The sequence below is a fragment of the Leptonychotes weddellii genome, chromosome 6 (genome assembly GCF_054177405.1).
Source record: "Leptonychotes weddellii isolate Sample4059 chromosome 6, ASM5417740v2, whole genome shotgun sequence".
NCBI lineage: Eukaryota > Metazoa > Chordata > Mammalia > Carnivora > Phocidae > Leptonychotes > Leptonychotes weddellii.
The window spans coordinates 47,686,451-47,705,973 of NC_138374.1; the positions used below are offsets into that span (position 1 = coordinate 47,686,451).

Genomic DNA, 19,523 nt, shown 5'->3' on the forward strand with positions numbered 1-19,523 from the left:
GAGATGGTTTAATAGGATCTGGGAAAATAACTTTGAGGAGAGCTGGCTGAATTCAGCCAACTCCATGGCCATTAATGATTTTAAGTTGCTAGACTCTGCATAGATGGATCCAGTTTTCATGGACCTTGGGTCACATGACATTTTACCCTGATCATTTTCCTTTACAACCTAAACAAATTTCAGGGGATTCATACTTCCTCTAAACTTGTACACAAAACTCTAATTCTGTGTGTATTTTTTTCTTGTTCTTTTTTTTTTTTTTAAGATTTTATATTTAAGTAATCTCTATACCCAAAGTGGCGCTCACACTCACAACCCTGAGATCAAGAGTCATACACTCCACTGACTGAGCCAGCCAGGTGTCCCCCCTTTTTTTAAGTTACTGTCCCTGCTGTTTATTATTTATAAAAATGTATGAAGTATTTGCACTGTTACAATGCTTATATACATTTTAATGTAGTATAAGTTTTATTTTATTTTTTAAAAAGATTTATTTATTTATTTGAGAGAGAGAGTGTGAATGAGGGGAAGGGCAGAGGGAGAAGGAGAGAGAGACTCTCAAGCAGATTCTCCACTGAGCACGGAGCCCAATGTGGGGCTCCAACTCCTGACCCTGACATCATGACCTGAGCTGAAACCAAGAGTCGGATGCTTAACTGACTGAGCCACCCAGGCACCCTGCACATGCAAATTTTAAATTAAAAAATTAATTTATTATTATTTTTTAAATTCAATTTAGTTAACATACAGTGTATTATTAGTTTCAGGGGTAGAATTTAGTGATTCATCTGTTGCATATAACACCCAGTGCTCATTACATCAAGTGCCCTCCTTAATGCCCATCACCCAGTTACCCTATCTCCCCACTCACCTCCCGTTCCATAACCCTCAGTTTGTTCCCTATAGTAAGAGTCTCTTATGGTTTTCCTCCCTCTCTGTTTTTATGTTATTTTGTCTTCCCTTCCCTTCCCCTATGCTCATGTTTTGTTTCTTAAATTCCATGAGTCAAATCATATGATATTTGTCTTTCTCTGACTGATTTATTTTACTTAGCCTAATACCCTCTAGTTCTATCCATGTTGTTGCAAATGGCAAGATTTCATTCTTTTTGATGGCTGAGTAATATTCCCCATTTTTTCTAAGGATTTTTCTGTGTGTATTTTTCTAAGGAGAGTGTTGCCATAGGTTGGATTTCCCCCCAAATAGACCCTCAGACAGATTTGGATGCAAGTAATCCCAGAAGGTTGGATGGTGATCCCAGAAATCCAAACAGTTTAAGGGAGTGAGAAGAAAGCCAGTAAAGGTGATTTGGGCAACTGGAGTTGAATCCCATTTGGTACTATCTGAGAAGAATGCTATTTAATGTGTGGTCCATGGACTGGCCACATTATTATTTCCTGAGAGACTGGTTAAAATGCAAACTCAAGAATCTGTGTCTTTGGGGCGCCTGGGTGGCTCAGTTGGTTAAGCAACTGCCTTCGGCTCAGGTCATGATCCTGGAGTCCCGGGATCGAGTCCTGCATCGGGCTCCCTGCTCGACAGGGAGTCTGCTTCTCCCTCTGATCCTCCCCCTCTCATGCTCTCTGTGTCCCATTCTCTCTCTCAGATAAATAAATAAAAAATCTTAAAAAAAAAAAAAAAAGAATCTGTGTCTTTGATCTCTCCATGCAATTCATAGGTGTCAGTAAATTTTGAGAAACACTCCTTTAGAACAGACCTCAGAATTGCCCCACCAAGAGGGTGAGGAACTCTAGTATTTAGCCACCAAATTCTATCTTTCACTGGTTGCAGATTGCTACTGGGAATGTTAACTCTGCTGGCTCTTCCAGGGAAAGAAATACTCAGATGTCTGAGGTAGGAAGGTATGTACTTGTACTGTCTACCAAAGCTGTAGTAAGCTCTGCGGTGGGCTGAGGGAATATGGGTAGGGCACCAACAGGATCTGGATAAGGGTTCATAGTTTTCATCAGATTCTCACGTTTAAAAAACTGCGATCCCTTCCCCAAAGTTAAGGATTATATTACTTTTCTATTTTTTTGCTACCACCCCCAGGACTATATTCCTTTAACAAATGTTTTTTAAGTGCCTACTGTATACCAAGTATTATGTCAGGCATCAGCTGTACAAAGACACATAACTTTCATGTGACATAGAGATTTCACAGTCAACCATAAAATAACTATTAAATGCCTATCCTTACAGTTTGGGTAAAAAAAAATCCAAGGTCTGCTAGTCAACAGCTCTGGGAACCTAGAAACTTAATTTTTCCAAGCTCAGAATGTCTGAAATCTTAAATATAACAAAAAATCATGACATAAGCTTATTAATTTATAGGGAGCTCAGGTTGGTTGTGAAATTACCTTCTGAGTAGAGAAGTCTACTTTTTTTTTTTTTTAAAGATTATTTATTTATTTACTTATTTGACAGAGAGAGAGAGAGTACAAGCAGGGGGAGCAGCAGGCAGAGGGAGAGAGAGAAGCAGGCTCCCCGCTGAGCAGGGGGCCCGATGTGGGGATCGATCCCAGGACCCTGGGATCATGACGTGAGTGGAAGGCAGACGCTTAACTGACTGAGCCACCCAGGCACCCAGAGAAGTCTACTTCTAAGTCAAATTATTATCAGAGGTTGCAATGGTGGTTTTCTTTTTCTTTCCTTTTAAAAATTTATTTAAATTAAATTTAATTGGGGCGCCTGGGTGGCTCAGTTGGTTAAGCGGCTGCCTTCAGCTCAGGTCATGATCCATGATCCCAGGGTCCTGGGATTGAGCCCCGCATCGGGCTCTCTGTTCAGCAGGGAGCCTGCTTCTTCCTCTCCCTCTGCCTGCTGCTTCCCCTGCTTGTGCTCTCTCACTCTCTGTCAAATAAATAAAATCTTAAAAAAAATAAATTCAATTTAATTTATACTGTACTATTAGTTTCAGAGGTAGAATTTAATGACTCATCAGTTGCATATAACATCCAGTGCTCATTACTTCAAGTGCCCTCCTTAATGCCCATCACCCAATTACCTCATTCCCCTCCTCAATGGTGGTTTAATGTATTAAAGTGCACACTTGCACAGGATCCAGCCAGCAGAATCCTCAAGCTTTGCTATGTCTTTGCCTGGACACTATTCTGTTAAAAAAATCTTTTCTTCAAAAATGTTTCATGCATTTGAATACCACAGTTCACAGAGGCCACATGTTAGCAGCAGATCTAGCTGTCTATACTGCTCATAGACATTTTCTGTTTCTCATCATTGTGTTTTGTTTTATTTTATTTTATTTTAGTCATCATAGTGTTTTAAAACTCAGGAGCTCAGGGGAGCTACCCTTTAGAGAGGTGCTTGTACTCTCCCATGAGTCCTAGTCCCCACTACTACCTATTGTTTTACAGTAGGTCATCTTTTATTGTTACTTGCCTAGCTTCTGCAATCGTTTGAATCAGCCACTTCAAGAATTTCTTCTACATAAAACACAATGCTCATAATACCATCCCCCTAAAGTTACCCAGGCAGGGTATTCTCTAGTCCACAGTCTAGAGCTTTCCTTTCCAGTACTAATCATTAGTCACATGTAGTTAGTGAGCTCTTGAAATGTGCCTAGTTCAAATTGAGATGCTCTATAAATATAAACCCTAGATTTTGAAGAATTAATATGAAAAAAGTAAAATATCTCAATAATTTCAAAATATTAAAAAAATTTAAAATATTGTTTACATGTTGAAATATTTTTAATATGTTGGGTTAAATAAATTACTAAAATTAATTTCATATTTCTTACTTTTTGAAAATGTGGCCACTAGAAATTTTAAGTCGCATGATGCGACTCACAATATATTTCTACCAGACAGTATTGGTTTAGACTATGAGAACTATTCAGGGGCTTTGAGGGAAGAATATGAATTTCCCACTTATTCTTTCTATTCTCTTATTTGTTCCTCTCTGTTTTACTCCTCCTTGTTCACCAATGTTTTTTCTTGTTTTGTTTATAAGTCAAGTGCAGTAGTGAGAATGGGGAAAGAGTAGAATAAGGAGGGGCGCCTGGGTGGCTCAGTCCTAGGGTGTCTGCTTTCCGCTGGGGTCATGATCCCAGGGTCCTGAGATCGAGCCCGCATCGGGCTCCCTGCTCAGCGGGAAGCCTGCTTCTCCCCCTCCCACTCCCCCTGCTTGTGTTCCCTCTCTCGCTGTGTCTCTGTCAAATAAATAAAATCTTAAAAAAAAAAAAAAAAGAGTAGAACAAGGAGTTCAATCTGTAACTGTGGCCAACTGAGATAATTCACTACCTTCGGACCAGCCTCACCAACGTTCTTTGAATCCATCTTCTGTTCCAGATGCTACTCAGTTTGTATTTACAGTTGTCTGAGAGCAGAGAGAAAGCCCTACGACTAAATGTCAGGAATTAAAGATGTGTCCACAGTGTGGCAAGCAACAAGTGCAAAATTCAACTAATACACCAATGCGGTCGCCTTTCCGCATCCAAGGCAAACACCTGTGCTTATGTTCGATTTTTTTAAAAAAACCTTTTATTTCCTATTTTGGTCTGGCGAACTGATAGGGGTGGGGAACCCGTGAATAAACAAATATTTCTGGGAAACCAAATACCATTTGCAAACCAGTGTGAGAAGAACGGATGAAAACTTCTTGAAGGAAGGTTATGAGGAGATTGTAAGGTCAATTTCTGGCTTGCTCGCTCCATCTCTAACCACTCCGTATGCATAAGGAAAATGCCAGGAAAACGGAACTTCAACTAAAGGCGACACTGCTCTATTGAGGCACTTGGAGAAGGCCACATCCCTAAAGTTATTCCAGGATAGGGTTCGCTATAGTAGCTCCCCCCAGCTCAGCCGGTCCTCCCTGCAATAGTTTTCCGACTCTCTGCTCCAGATCCTTCCTTGCCCTCACCCACCAGCAAACGCTTCCCGGCCACCCCTAAAACGCTTGGCGGCCGCCATTTTACACACTACTATCGCGAGATATATTTAGCCTTCTCGAGCCTACTCGTTTATTTTCTTGCGAGAAGCTCTTCTCGGCTGTTCTCGCCGTTTGCTGAGGAAAGTGTCGCGAGAGCTGGTTGCCTTGGCTCCCTGTAGCTATAGCAGCCGCGGCGGTTAAGGATGCGGCGGCAGGAGCTGTGAGTGCGACACCCTCAGGGGGGCGGGGTCGGAGGTAACGGGGTGCAGGGGGTAGCCCCGGTTGGGGGGTTAGGTAGGGAGGAATGGGCCCAAGTGTGACGTGTGAGGGAGAACCTAGGTCCAGTGGGTACAGGGACCTGACGCCGGTCTGCACTAGGGCACTCGGAGGGCTAGAGCTGCCGTGAGGTCCAGTGGGAGGGACCCGGGTATAGTAGGGTTCAAGGGGCAGGGGCCGGAGCGTGGAGGGTGTGTGTATTGGCAGGAAGAGGGTTACGCGGACTCAGAACTGGATAAAGGGACCGGACTACATCGAGGACTAAGTGGGAAGAAATGGGGTATCGCGAAGAGGAGGGTATGTTGAATGGGAGCACGGAGGTTGGGCCCGGTTTGCTTTGCACTGGGGGGATGGGGGGCCGGTGTCGGACCCCTTGCAGCTCCTTGGGGTCCGCCGGACGCTAGTCTAGGACTGCGCGCCAGGACCTGGGTCATACATGGCGTGGCGGGAATGGTGGCGTCCGGGACCTCCACCACCACCCGCCCCTTCCAAGGAAATTCCCCACGGACGATGTGATGTGGAAGTAGGGTCCTGGTGAACTAGTATTAGTTGGTGAGGTTCTTTCTGCGGAGAGATTGTGAGTGGGATAATGAATGATTGCTGCTGTAAAGTGTGGGGTGGGGGCGGGAGAGAAATTCTTGAGGAAAAAAACTAAGATGTGCTTCCTCTGGAGCGTATTGAGTTGGAAAAAGGGGTGTGTGTGCTGAAATCACGTTTCTTCCCAGATTCATTCAAGTATAGAATTCCTTTACGGTGTACTTATGAAATTATATATGCACTGTAAAACTAGTTTAGCTGATACAGTAGAAGAATGTGCAGTACGACACTTAAGCTTTCCACGGATGTAATTTAAAAACCAAGAAAAGTGTTTGTATTGCAGCAGCAGCAAGCTGAACACTAGGGATAGTTTTAGTTAAGTTGACTATAAAACCTAGTGTTCCCAAAGTGTGCATATTCAGGTTATTTGCCTTTTAAGAAATGGATGAAGTTTTTTTGTTTGTTTGTTTGTTTTTTTTTTAGGAGACAGAACAAGTTTTGAGTATCTGCTAATCTGAGAATAAAATGAATCTCTCAGGGGTTAAAATCAAGGAGAAGGCAAAATATTTAGTTTCTGAGTCTCAAGATTATTTTGTGGAGACGGGTTGGACCACTTTGCTCCTGAACTCTTATTTCTAGTGCAAACAATGGCTTCAATTCAGGCATAAAAATAACTTACCCATTTCAGTCTACAGATACAAACTTTCTGATAATTTTTCTCACTATCTTTTGTAGGTATAAATTTGCAGGAGATAACCTCTCTTGATTATGTAACTGGATTTTTCCATGTTGAGGTTCACAAATTCATTAATTAGAATAATGGCTTTTAAATCCTTCTGGCACTAGCCTTAATGTGGTTAATCATTGAACCTATTTATTTGATATGTGTTAGACTAAAACTTTTAATTTGTAATATTAGGAGCTAAACTTTAAAGTAGAAGTGCTTTTCTGAGGCAAGATACAGCTTTATGTGGTTGGGTCCAAAAGATTTCTGCATGAATCCATTAAGGAGCTTTACTGAGTTCCTATTATATACAGAGTACTGTGTTAGGCACTGGGGGGAGGGAGATTAATTCATTCGTTTACCCATTCAACAAACATTTATTGAGACCTATTTTGTGTGATTACTAAGCCTTCAGGATACAAACACAAGTAAACTTTGCTCTCTGCCTTGCAATGCTCAGAACCTAGGAAGGGGGGACGTGTGACAGAGAAACAAATAATTACAATGTAATAAGCACAATATATGAAACCAAGCTTTTGAAACAAGGTTCTGGCCCTCAAGAGTTTACCTAGTTGACAAGACTAAAAAAGAAGAAATAATTTAAAAAAATTACAAAACATTAAGCAAATTCTAAACTGTGCTGCATAAGTAGAACATACGTTTCTCAGAAGAGATAAAAGTTATAATGAAAGCTTGAGAAAGTTCACAGGTCAGTTCATAATTTAAGTCTTCTTTTGTACTCTTAAAATAAATACCACTGTAAGGGCACCTGGGTGGCTCAGTTGGTTAAGCAACTGCCTTCAGCTCAGGTCATGATCCTGGAGTCCCAGGATCGAGTCCTACATCGGGCTCCCTGCTCAGCGGGGAGTCTGCTTCTCCCTCTGACTCTCTCCCCTCTCATGCTCTCTCTCACTCTCTCTCTCTCTCAAATAAACAAATAAAAAAAAATAAATAAATAAATACCACTGTATGTTCTTAAGTCAATAGTAAGCATAATAACATTTGTTGAGTGATTATTAATGTGCCAGTCATGTTATCTCATTTTATCCTTATGACACTCTGCTCTTCAGCTGGTACTAGTACTTTCAATTAAAGACAAGAAAATGGAAGCTTAAAAAATTAAGGAAGTTATAGAGCTAGTAAATGGCAGATTAGGGATTGGAAATAGAAATATATGTGATTGGAAAAACTAAGCAAGATTCCTTCTTTTGTAGGGAGGGTACCTTGGGATTGGGGGGCCAGAGATTGAAGGTGGAATTGGCCAGAAAACCAGAATTCAGTCTCTTTGTCTTTGTTCATAGATTTTTCTCCCTCACATATTTACACTCTATATGGGAACTAATTTGAATATTAACATGACGCTAAATATGATATTTGTATTGTTGTACAGAGAATTGAGTAAATTGCCATATTCATGTTGTATATAATTGTACAGAGAGCTATGCTTGGGAAAATAGTTATAACAAGCAATTGTTAACATTTGCAGTCTTCTAGAAAGTGATCATTTTAATAATGGAAACAGTTATCTATATTCAAATGCAGTAGGACAAATGTTATTACAACAGACTTTAAGAGATTTAGTCAAACATTTTTTTATATTGCTGGATTTTTTTTGTATTGAAAAAAATGTATATACATATCACATGTATTTATATATTTGCATTCAGACTTTTTAAACTCTATTCTAATGTCCAAAATCTGATTTTCTGGTTGAAATTCAAATTTTATATCTTAGTACATGGTTTCTTTAGAAATCTAAGTGAGAATGATAGATACAATCATTGTTGATACTTAGGTCTAGACTTAATGCTTAAGGTGGATGAGTCCAATCCATTTCCTTTTATATTAAGGAAACTAAAGCCTAGAGGAACTTTTCAGTGACTTGCCAAAGTCACACAGCTGCAATGTCCCAGGCGTCCTGATTTCCAATTAAGTGTTTCTTCTACTGTACCACATTGCCAAATTATATTTAATAATTACTATACATAGAGTTATAGATGCTCTCAGCTAATTTTAGGAAACCAGTGTTCTCAGGTGGCTATTGATAGATGAGAGTACAAACTGATTACTTGTTTCCCTTATACTGTACTTATACTTCCTACTTAGAATAAATGCATTCAGATCATTTATTCAAAAGCTTCTTATATTTGGTTTCTTATATTACTGTTTCATTTTTTTGTGTCTAGCTGCCTTACTGGCCCATTTTAACAAATGTTGACATGCCTTAAAAAAAGTGGAGGCGGGCATCTGGGTGGTTAGTCGTTAAGTGTCTGCCTTCCGCTCGGGTCATGATCCCAGCGTCCTGGGATCAAGCCCCGCATCGGGCTCCCTGCTCCTCAGGAAGCCTGCTGCTCCCTCTCCCACACCCCCTGCTTGTATTCCCTCTCGCTGTGTTTCTCTGTCAAATAAATAAATAAAATCTAAAAAAAAAAAAAAAGTGGAGGGATACAACTATGTTGTAATACATAATATTCTTTTTTCTGTAAGATTTATTTATTTATTTAAAGATTTTATTTATTTATTTATTTGAGAGAGAGAGAAACAGCATGAGAGGGGAGAGGGTCAGAGAGAGAAGCAGGCTTCCTGCTGAGCCGGGAGCCTGATGTGGGACTTGATCCCAGGACTCCGGAATCATGACCTGAGCTGAAGGCAGTCACTTAAACCAACTGAGCCACCCAGGCACCCCTACTTATTTATTTTAGAGAGAGAGTGCGTGTGAATGGGTGCATGAGTGAGTGGGGGAGGGGCAGAGGGAGAGAATCCTCAAGCTGACTCCCGGCTGAGCATGGAGCCCAACCTGGGGCTCAATCCAAGGACCCTGAGATCATGACCTGAGCCAAAACCAAGATGTTCAACTGAGCCACCTGGGTGCCCCTGTAATACATAATATTCTTAAGACATACATACAGATTTGAAGGTGAGTCAGATGAGGTTTTTTCATCGAGTTGACTTTCTGCAGCAGTCCTTCATGTATAGGCTAGAATAGCATGTGGGTGTGAATGACATTCTGTGTTTTCTAACATCTTAACTAAGTGGGCTGGGTGCCCATGTTTTTCATGTGACTTATTTTTGAGGCACTGAGACATTTTTCTTTTTAAAGATTTTATTTATCAGAGAGAGAGAGAGACAGAGAGCACAAGCAGGGGGAGTGGCAGGCAGAGGGAGAAGCAGGCTGTCCGCTGAGCAAGGAGCCCGATGCGGGACTCGATTCCAGGACCCTGGGACCATGACCTGCACCGAAGGCAGATGCTCAACTGACTGAGCCACCCAGGCATCCCGAGACATTTTTCTAAGAAAGGTTTAAAGTAAGAGAGTGAGATGAGAGGAAGAGTCTTGAGGGCAGAACATGGAACTTCTATCCCAGAAAGGTTGAAAACTGAAAGAGTAGTTGATGATGTGTAAAGTGGATAATGGTCTAAAAGTATTCTTTAACTCTCAATCTCCACAGGAGAGCCTGAAGACCTTTTCTTCTACTTTGATACACATACCCCTGGAAAGGTTCTATTCATTTACACTCCTCCAGGGATGGGAGTGGGAAAAAGTATTAATTTCCCAGCACTTACATCGCAAAAATAAATAGACATTGAACAAAGTAAAAAGTTTACATGATAGGTGAAAAGTGATATCTCATTTTAAATTTCCATTTCTTTGATTGCCTGTGAAGTTGAACATTTTTCCATATTTTTCTTTCTTGACTTCACTGTTTATGTCTTCTTTAAAATACTTAAAAAACATTTTTTTAAGATTTTATTTATTTATTTTTAAAGATTTTATTTATTTATTTGACAGAGAGAGACACAGCGAGAGAGGGAACACAAGCAGGGCGAGTGGGAGAGGGAGAAGCAGGCTTCCCGCCGAGCAGGGAGCCCGATGCGGGGCTTGATCCCAGGACCCCGGGATCATGACCCTGAGCCGAAGGCAGATGCTTAACGCCTGAGTCACCCAGGCGCCCCTAAGATTTTATTTTTAAGTAATCTCTACATTCAGCGTTGGGCTTGAACTTACAACCCCAAGATCAAAGGTGCCTGCTCAGCTGACTGAGCCAGCCAAGTGCCCCAAAACACCTAAAAAATTTTTTTTAAAGATTTTTTTTTATTTTTAAGTAATCTCTACACCCAACATGGAGCTCGAACATACAACCCCGAGATAAAGAGTTGTATGCTATTACCAACTGAGCCAGCAGATGCCCTAATTTTTATAAATATTTAAATTGTATACTTAAAGAGGAAAAATAATACATTAAAAAAATTTATGTAGAGGCTAGAAGCAAAGAATCCCCTTCCAGAATATTCTTTTTGGTGGGTTTTCTTCCAGTGATTTTTCTATGCCATTTATAATTTATGTATCTATTTATAGCTTTTTATGCGATAATATATTTTTTCTGCAGCTCTTTTTTTTAACTTAGCTGTGTGCCTGTGAGATCTCATCCTGCCAATACTCAGTTTTTAACAGCTGATTATATTTCATTTTGAATTCCTGTAATTTATTTAACCATTCTTTTATTGATGGACATTTAAGTTATCCACGATTTTTACATTTACCAATTAAAATGAACATCTCTTATTCTTGTGTCTTGTGTAAATGTTCTAGAATACCGCTAGAGTAGTGCCTAGAATTGTTGCTGGAAAGGTATGCATATTTTTAAAGATATTGCCAATCTGCCCTTTAAATAGTCTGTGTACTATTATGCATTCCACCAGCAGTTTATGAAAGCACCTATATCCTTCCCTACTTGCCAACACTTGGTATTGTCAATCTCGTACATTTTTAGCAATATGGTGGGCAGAAAATTTTTGTTTTAATTTGCAGTTTTCAGATTACTTGTGAGTTTGAGCATCTTTTAATTTCTTTATTGGCTATTATATTTCCTTCTGTGAAATTTCTTATTCTATTCTTTGCCTTTTTGAAGCTTTTTCTTTTACCTCTTGATTAGCAAGAACTCTTTATATGTATGTGGATGCAAATCTGTATTTATAAATATATAGAGCACATATTTTCTCCAGTGTTGCATTATCTACAGTGTCTATTGATTTTTTTTTTTTTTAAGATCTTTTATTTATTTATTTGACACAGAGAGAGACAGCTAGAGAGGGAACACAAGCAGGGGGAGCAGGAGAGGGAGAAGCAGGCTCCCGGCTGAGCAGGGAGCCTGATGCGGGGCTCAATCCCAGAACGCTGGGATCATGACCTGAGCCGAAGGCAGACGCATAACGACTGAGCCACCCAGGCGCCCCTACAGTGTCTATTGATGTACTAAAATTTTTATATTCATATAGTCCCATCTGTTTTTTTTTTTTATTTTTTAAAAAAGATTTTATTTATTTGACAGAGAGAGACACAGCGAGAGAGGGAACACAAGCAGGGGGAGTAGGAGAGGGAGAAGCAGGCTTCCTGCGGAGCAGGGAGCCCGATGCGGGGCTCGATCCCAGGACTCTGGGATCATGACCTGAGCCGAAGGCAGACGCTTAACGACTGAGCCACCCAGGTGCCCCAGTCCCATCTTTTTAAAAGATTTTTTTAAGGTAATTTCTACACCCAATGAATGTGGGGTTTGAACCCACAACCCCGAGATCAAGAGTTGCATGCTCCAGTGACTGAGTCAGCCAGGCACCCCAGTACCACCCAGTTTTAATTACTGGTTATTTGTAGTATGTTTGAAGGTCAGTTCCCCTCTCAGTCTTAGACTATATGTAAGAAGAGACTTTTTCTTTCAGAATTAGCCTTTCAGGTTTCATTACAAACAAAAATTCTGTTGGGATTGTAATTGGCATTAATTGAAACAGATAGTTTATTTACTTTATGGGAGAATTTATATCTTTACAATGTTGAGACTTCCCATTTAGAAACAGGATATTCGGGGCGCCTGGGTGGCTCAGTCGTTAAGCGTCTGCCTTCAGCTCAGGTCATGATCCCAGGGTCCTGGGATTGAGCCCTGCATCGGGCTCCCTGCTCCGCAGGAAGCCTGCTTCTCCCTCTACCACTCCCCCTGCTTGTGTTCCCTCTCTCGCTGTGTCTCTCTCTGTCAAATAAATAAATAAAATCTTAAAAAAAAAGAAAAGAAACAGGATATTCTCCCTATTCAAGTTAAAAAAAATCCTTCAGAAAATTTTATAGTTCTCTTCATATTGATCTTGTACATGTCTAATTTTTAGGTATTTTATGGTTATTTAAAGTTGTGGCAATTGGGATCTTTTACCTTATCGCATTTAAAAAATTGGTTATTGCTGACATATAGTAAAGCTATTGATTCTTCTGTGTTGATCTTGAATTGGATTTCCTTACTAAATGCTTTTATTAAATATCATGATTTTTCATTTGATTCTTTTGGATTTTCTAGATAGTCATATATTCCAGCTGATGTCTTTGCCAGTTTTCATTTTGGCATACACAATTTTTTCTTATTTTGACATGTTTTAAAGCTCTTTATCAGAAAAGTATTAATCTTTTGTCATATAGCTTGCAGTGTTTTTTTTGTTGTTGTTTGTTTTTATGGGAACCTCTTGACCATCAGTAGGTAAAACACTAGAATGGGATATTGCAATGCTTTGAAGTTATCTTTACACTAGGAAAATTCTGAGAGGGTTAGAATTCTTTAAACCAAGTCTGGTGAGTAAAACTATGAATTAAAACAACGGGAAAAAAAGCCCACTTCTGGGTATAAATGGTATTTGATTGTAAAATTCAGAAACTCAATCCTATGTATTGTGATGTGCCATCTGCATTAACGGAGTTAAATTTAAAGTTGGGGAGAAGATAGCTGAATAAAATTGACCAGGTTGAAAATCCATAGTAGAATATGTAAATATGTAAATAATATCTATATCTGATATTTAATCATACAATTAGAAGAAACTAGTTTTTTGATTATTGTTATACTTCGGGAAAAATAATTCTTTAGGGGCAACAGCCCCTCATAGCTCTCTTAAGAGAAACTTTGACATGTGAACATTCTTGAGATTAGCATTGAGAGAGAAGTTGGCATAGTAGAAAGATTATGGGCACTGGAATTTAACAAACCTTGGCTCCCATTCCAGTTGTCAGTTATTAGCATTGTGATCTTTAGCTCATTGAGCCACATCCTCCTCTGTAGAATAAGGTACTCAAAAATAGTAGTTATTATTAATTTTCAGACCTGTAAATATCAAATAATGTCATGCATATCAAATAATGTCATGCACTGCTCAAAATTGATATTACCAGGGGTGCCTGGCTGACTCAGTTGGTAAAGCATATGACTCTTGATCTTGGGGTCATGAATTCAAGCCCCATGTTGGACACAGAACTTACATTAAAAAAAATTCATACTGCCATACAGCTCCATTACATGGTGCAAACATTTGATGAAAGAGAAGGCATGCCATAACTTACAGGTCTGAATTCATGTTTGCTGCTGAACTGTCAGTTGTATGGATCCATTCAGATTAGGGGTTAGGAGAACCTAGAACCTAGAGTTAGGACCACTTAGAAACATATTAGAAACATAGAATTAGAATCCATGTTTTAACAAGATCCCGAGGTGATTCATATACACCTTGAAGTCTGAGAAGCAGTGATCTAATTGGTAATATCTAAAGGATAGTACTAACCTGAAGTTCAAAAGAGTTCAATTTAGTAGTGACAAAGCAGCAGGGTTGAGATGATAGGAACTATAGAAAATTAGGCAGGTAGTCACTTTGTGTTTCCAAATGATTGATTTATTCACTGTAGGACCCTCTCAGCAAGCTGGGGCATACAAGGAACATCTAGGAGAGAGGGCTGGCAAGATCCTGATTGGGTATCTGGTCACTAGCCAAGGGGTTTGGCATCCAGAGCAATAGCCTGAGTTTCTGCAGGAATTAGCTTTGCTGTTCAATATGGAGGCCACTAGCCACATGTGGTTATTAAAATTAAGTAAGGGTAAGAATTCATTTCCTCCGTCTTACTAGCCATATATTCACATGTGGCTACTATATTGGATAGTGCAGATAATGGAACATCTCCATCAGTGCATAAAGTGCCATTGACAGCACTGAGGAGAATACCAAGATGTCTGCCTTGAAGGTTGTATCAAAATGGCCAAATATAGAAGGTAGAGAAAATCCATGAACTGCTGGTCACACGTGTAACACACCACCCCATTCCAGACCCTTTCCATTGCTGATAGCTTCTGATAAATTCCCTGTCCTGTTTAGGTTTGGATGTGCTTACAAGTGAAAGGCATCAACTAAAAGTTAAGGGAAGGCAGAGGCTGACAAGGAGAACATTCTGGGAGCTGTGAGTGTTGAGGGATTTTCCAGACATAAAAAATTGCTGAGCATTGGGATGAGTAGGAATGGTATGGGTTGGGAAAATAATAGCAAGTGCTAAAAGGAGTATTTACCTGCTAGAAAAACAGTATTGCTCCCAGAAGAAATATTGAAAATGGATTCTAATGTCCAGGTTAGTGTTGAGCCAGTCACCAGCCTGATCTTATCTTCACTAAAATTTTAAATTGGTTTATTGATATGAAAAATATGGACACATTTTTTATGTTTAATGAGAATTAGTGGGAAAGTAGAATTCACTTTGAGGTTCACTTTTCAGTCTTTTTCTCCCAGGGAATACATCTGCAGAAATGGTTATCCAAATTTTTTGTTTGGGGACAGTGCCATATAGTAAATTTGTGAACTCTCTCTCATTCTCATTTATATCAGACACATACATAAATATTTATATGATTGTACTATATATAAAAACGTTTTTAATCTTCTGTTGCTCTTTCAGAGTTTTTTGTGTTTCTTTCAGTTTGGCTGTATAAATGTTCTTTATAGACAAGTGGCTTTTGAGAAAAAAGCCAATAGCCCTGTTGTTGGTGTGCAATGATGAACTTTTCTGAAATCCATGTTTCAGTATTTAAGCACTTTTTTTTTTTTTTAAAGTAGGCTTTATCCCCAGTGTGGGGCTTGAACTGCTGACCCTGAGATCAATAGTCAGATGCTCTACTGACTGAGCCAGCCAGGTGCTCCTTAAATACTTTCTCTTAGCAGTACCTTCCTGTACTATGTTGAAAGCAAGAAACATGTTCTACAAAGCACATTTTTCAAATAGCATTTGAGTTTTTAAATGAAAACAGAAGTTGAGAATAAGGCTATATTGGACTCTTGTGGAATATATTTTTGTTGGTCTTATTTTGACCTGTGTATAGGTTCATTTTTTTCTGTGACATAAAAGGTAGATTTTTAACATAAAGCCAGCAGGCATTCAATGACTTACTTGAAATTCCCAGAAGAAAAAAATTTTCTTTCTCCTGAGAAGAAATTTCTGAATAGATATCTTTTAGACAGTACAGTAGTTTCATAGTCAGGTTTGTAGAAAAATCCATTATCTATGGAAACAGAACTTTCTCCTTATTTGTGTGCCATTATCTCATTTCTGACCTGGGTTCAGCTGTTGTTTCTCTGTGCAGATCCATTTCCTTTGGTGGTGCATCGTGTCCTGAACGTTGACCCCAGTCAAAGCTGTATGGTGCCATTTCTTTCAGCCTTTATTTATCTTTACTCGTGGTCATTGCAGACCAGAAAGGTATTTGTGAGGATTGGGAATTCCCATCATGTGTTCCTTTAATCTTGGGGAACCCCAGAGAGAGGCAGTGCCATTGTAGTCTTGGGGCCTACCAGTTCTAAGGAAACTTCTAGTTATTTCACAGAATTGTAGTAGGAAACTTTGTAATTAAAAAGGTAAGTTTTAGACATCTCTGAGTTTTAGAGTATTTACTGATATTGAGAATACACATTTATACTATTCATGTTTTGACCAATGTTTAAACCACAAATTTCCACATTGCAAGTTATTTTGAGTAAATCTGTATGAATAAAATTCTGGCCATAATTTTAACTGGGCAGAGTATGGAACTCTTAACAGTTGTCTTTCCTTTTTTTTTTTTTTAAAAGATTTTATTTATTTCAGAGAGAGAGAATGAGAGAGAGCACATGAGAGGGGGGAGGGGCAGAGGGAGAAGCAGACTCCCTGCCGAGCAGGGAGCCCGATGCGGGACTCCATCCTGGGACTCCAGGATCATGACCTGAGCCGAAGGCAGTCGCTTAACCAACTGAGCCAGGCAGGCGCCCGTTTTTTTTTTTTTTTTAAGATTTTATTTATTTATTAGAGAGCGGGGGAGAGAGAGAGAGCGAGTGCACAAGCAAGGGGAGCAGCAGGCAGAGGGAGAAGGAGAAGCAGATTCCCTGCTGAGCAAGGAGCCCGATGGGGGGCTGGATCCCAGAACCCTGGGATCATGACCTGAGCTGAAGGCAGACGCTTAACTGACTGAGCCACCCTGGCGCCCCTACAGTTGTCTTTCCTATGCCTACTCTAAAAACTTAGGAAAAGAGGGGCACCTGGGTGGGTCAGTTAGTTAAGCATCTGCCTTCAGCTCAGGTCATGATCCCAGGGTCCTGGGATCAAGCCCCACATCAGGCTCTCTGCTCCGCGGGAAGCCTGCTTCTCCCTCTCCCGTTCCCCCTGCTTGTGTTCCCTCTCTAGCTCTCTGTCAAATAAATAAATAAAATCTTAAAAAAATAATTAAATAAAAATAAAAAATAAAAACTTAGGAAAAGAAATAACTCCCTTTTAAAAATCAGTTTGAAGTTTTTTTTTTTAATTTTATTATGTTATGTCAGTCATTGGTTTTTGATGTGGTGATCTACGATCCATTGTTTTCGTATAACACCCAGTGCTCCATGCAGTACATGCCCTCCTTAATACCCATCAACAGGCTACCCAATCCCCCCCCCACAAAACCCTGTTTGTTTCTCAGAGTCCATAGTGTCTCATGGTTCATCTCTCCCACCAGTTCCCGCCCCCCATTTTTCCCTTCCTTCTCCTAATATCCTCCATGCTATTCCTTATGTTCCACAAATAAGTGAAACCATATGATAATTGACTTTCTCTGCTTGATTTATTTCACTTAGCATAATCTCCTCCAGTCCCATCCATGTTGATGTAAAATTTGGGTATTCATCCTTTCTGATAGCTGAGTAATATTCCATTGTATATATTCAATTTGAAGTTTTTATTTCATGGTGACTTTCACCTTACTTCTTTTTTCAATAGTTACTAAATGCCTATTTTTAAAATAACAGTTTTATTGAGATATAATTCACATAGTGTGTAATTCACCTATTTAATATGCACAATTTAAAAGTTTTTAGTGTATTTATAGAGTTGTGTAGCTGTCACTGCAATCAATTTCATTACATTTTTTATAAAGATTTTATTTATTTAGGGCTCCTGGGTGGCTCAGTTGGTTAAGCGACTGCCTTCAGCTCAGGTCATGATCCTGGAGTCCTGGGATCAAGTCCCACATTGGGCTCCTGGCTCAGTGGGGAGCCTGCTTCTCCCTCTGACCCTCTCCCCGCTCATGCTGTTTCTCTCTCTCTCTCAAATAAATAAATAAAATCTTTAAAAAAAACCATTTTATTTATTTATTTATTTATTTATTTTAAGATTTTATTTATTTGACAGGGAGAGAGACAGCGAGAGAGGGAACACAAGCAGGGGGAGTGGGAGAGGGAGAAGCAGGCCTCCCGCCGAGCGGGAAGCCCGATGCGGGGCTCCATCCCAGGACTCTGGGATCATGACCTGAGCCGAAGGCAGACGCTTAACGACTGAGCCACCCAGGCGCCCCTATTTATTTATTTGACAGAGAGCACAAGCAGGGGGAGAGGCAGAGGGAGAGGGAGAAGCAGGCTCCTTGCTGAGCAGGGAGCTGATGCGGGGCTTGATCCCAGGACCCTGGGATCATGACCTGAGCTGAAAGCAGACGCTTAACTGACTGAGCCACCTAGGTGCCCCAATTTCATTACATTTTTATCATCCCAAAAAGAAACCGTATATCCAGTAGCAATCACTCTCCATTTCTACCCACAACTGTAGCCCTTGGCAACTGCTAATTTATTTCTGTCTCCATAGATTTACCCATTCTGAACATTACATACAAATGGAATCATAAAATATCATTATGTGGTGCCTTCTGTGACTGGCTTCTTCAGCTCAGCATATTTTCAAGGTTCATCCATGTTGTGGCATGTATCAGTATTTTATTCCTTTTAATAGCCAAAAAATATTCCTTATTCTATTGTATGTATATAAGACATTTTATTTATTTGTTCATTAGCTGATAGACATTTGAGTTGTTTCCACTTTTTGGCTTTTAAGGGTGAGGCATATGAGGTCCTTAGCCCACAAAATAAGGATACTAAGGGTTGTGTAAGTGGAAAATTTAAGGAGGCATTCAGGATTGTGCAAGTGCATGGTCACTTGGTTGACCCTGAGAATGAGTTCCTACTTAAATTTTCTACCTGGGAGCCTCAAGTGTTGCACCATAGTCCTAGATGTGGATTGGCTCTGAAAATACTTTCCTTGAGCTTCACTGAATACCAACCACTTTTGAAAACCGAGTAAAAAAGTATTCTTTGCTCTTTGTTACTTTCCTGTTCAACAGCATTCAGTAGTCTTCCATTGATTATCAAAGACTGACCCATGATTCTCACTTTATTTCTAGTTAGAGTCCCACTATCTTATCCTTTCAGCCAGTCTAAGCTACGTTCTATACCCTAAACGAGTCAGTGTCTTTCCTGTCATCCTGACTTTGCCCATGCCATTTTCCACCCAGAACTGTTTGACTGAACAAAATCTATTTGTGGTGGCATTGATCAAAGTAGACCACTCTTCAAGCCTGTGGCACTAATCTTGTTCAGACACTAGTTCCCAAGTATTAGAAGCAGTCTTCCTCCTCTCTAGGTCACAGATATTTTCCAGGAAATTAGTTAGGAATTTTCTGACTAGGTTTCTTGCTCAGAGTGCTGAAAGACATAAGTGTCCCTAGTCAGGACAAATTCCATAGTTAGTCGTTCAAATCGTTCTTTTTCCTGTAATTTCCTCAAAGTGCCCAAGGGTATTACCAATATTATGCAACTGGTTTGTCTGTGCCAACCTCTGAGATAAAGCCATGCAAATTGGAAGCCATTAAAAAATAAAATCAAGTCATAGTAATGCATGTACATTATTTAAAGTGAAATAGTACTTTTTAAAAAAGATTTTATTTATTTATTTGACACAGAGGGGGGGGGGGAGAGAGAAG

The 19,523-nt window shown here is 39.8% G+C and overlaps 1 protein-coding gene across 3 annotated transcripts in view; it reads left to right on the top strand.

Annotated features, from left to right (window-relative positions):
* Positions 1-4,961: 4,961 nt before the first annotated feature.
* The window catches only part of USP54 (ubiquitin specific peptidase 54), a 125,037-nt gene continuing 110,475 nt past the window's right edge, over positions 4,962-19,523 (top strand). The window contains exon 1 of one of the 3 annotated variants that reach the window (XM_081822889.1): positions 4,962-5,110. The gene's annotated coding sequence lies outside the window, so the exon portion shown is untranslated. Of the gene's footprint in view, positions 5,111-5,182; positions 5,464-19,523 lie in introns of those variants that run through there. The other 2 variants (XM_081822891.1, XM_081822890.1) reach the window with 2 other exon arrangements.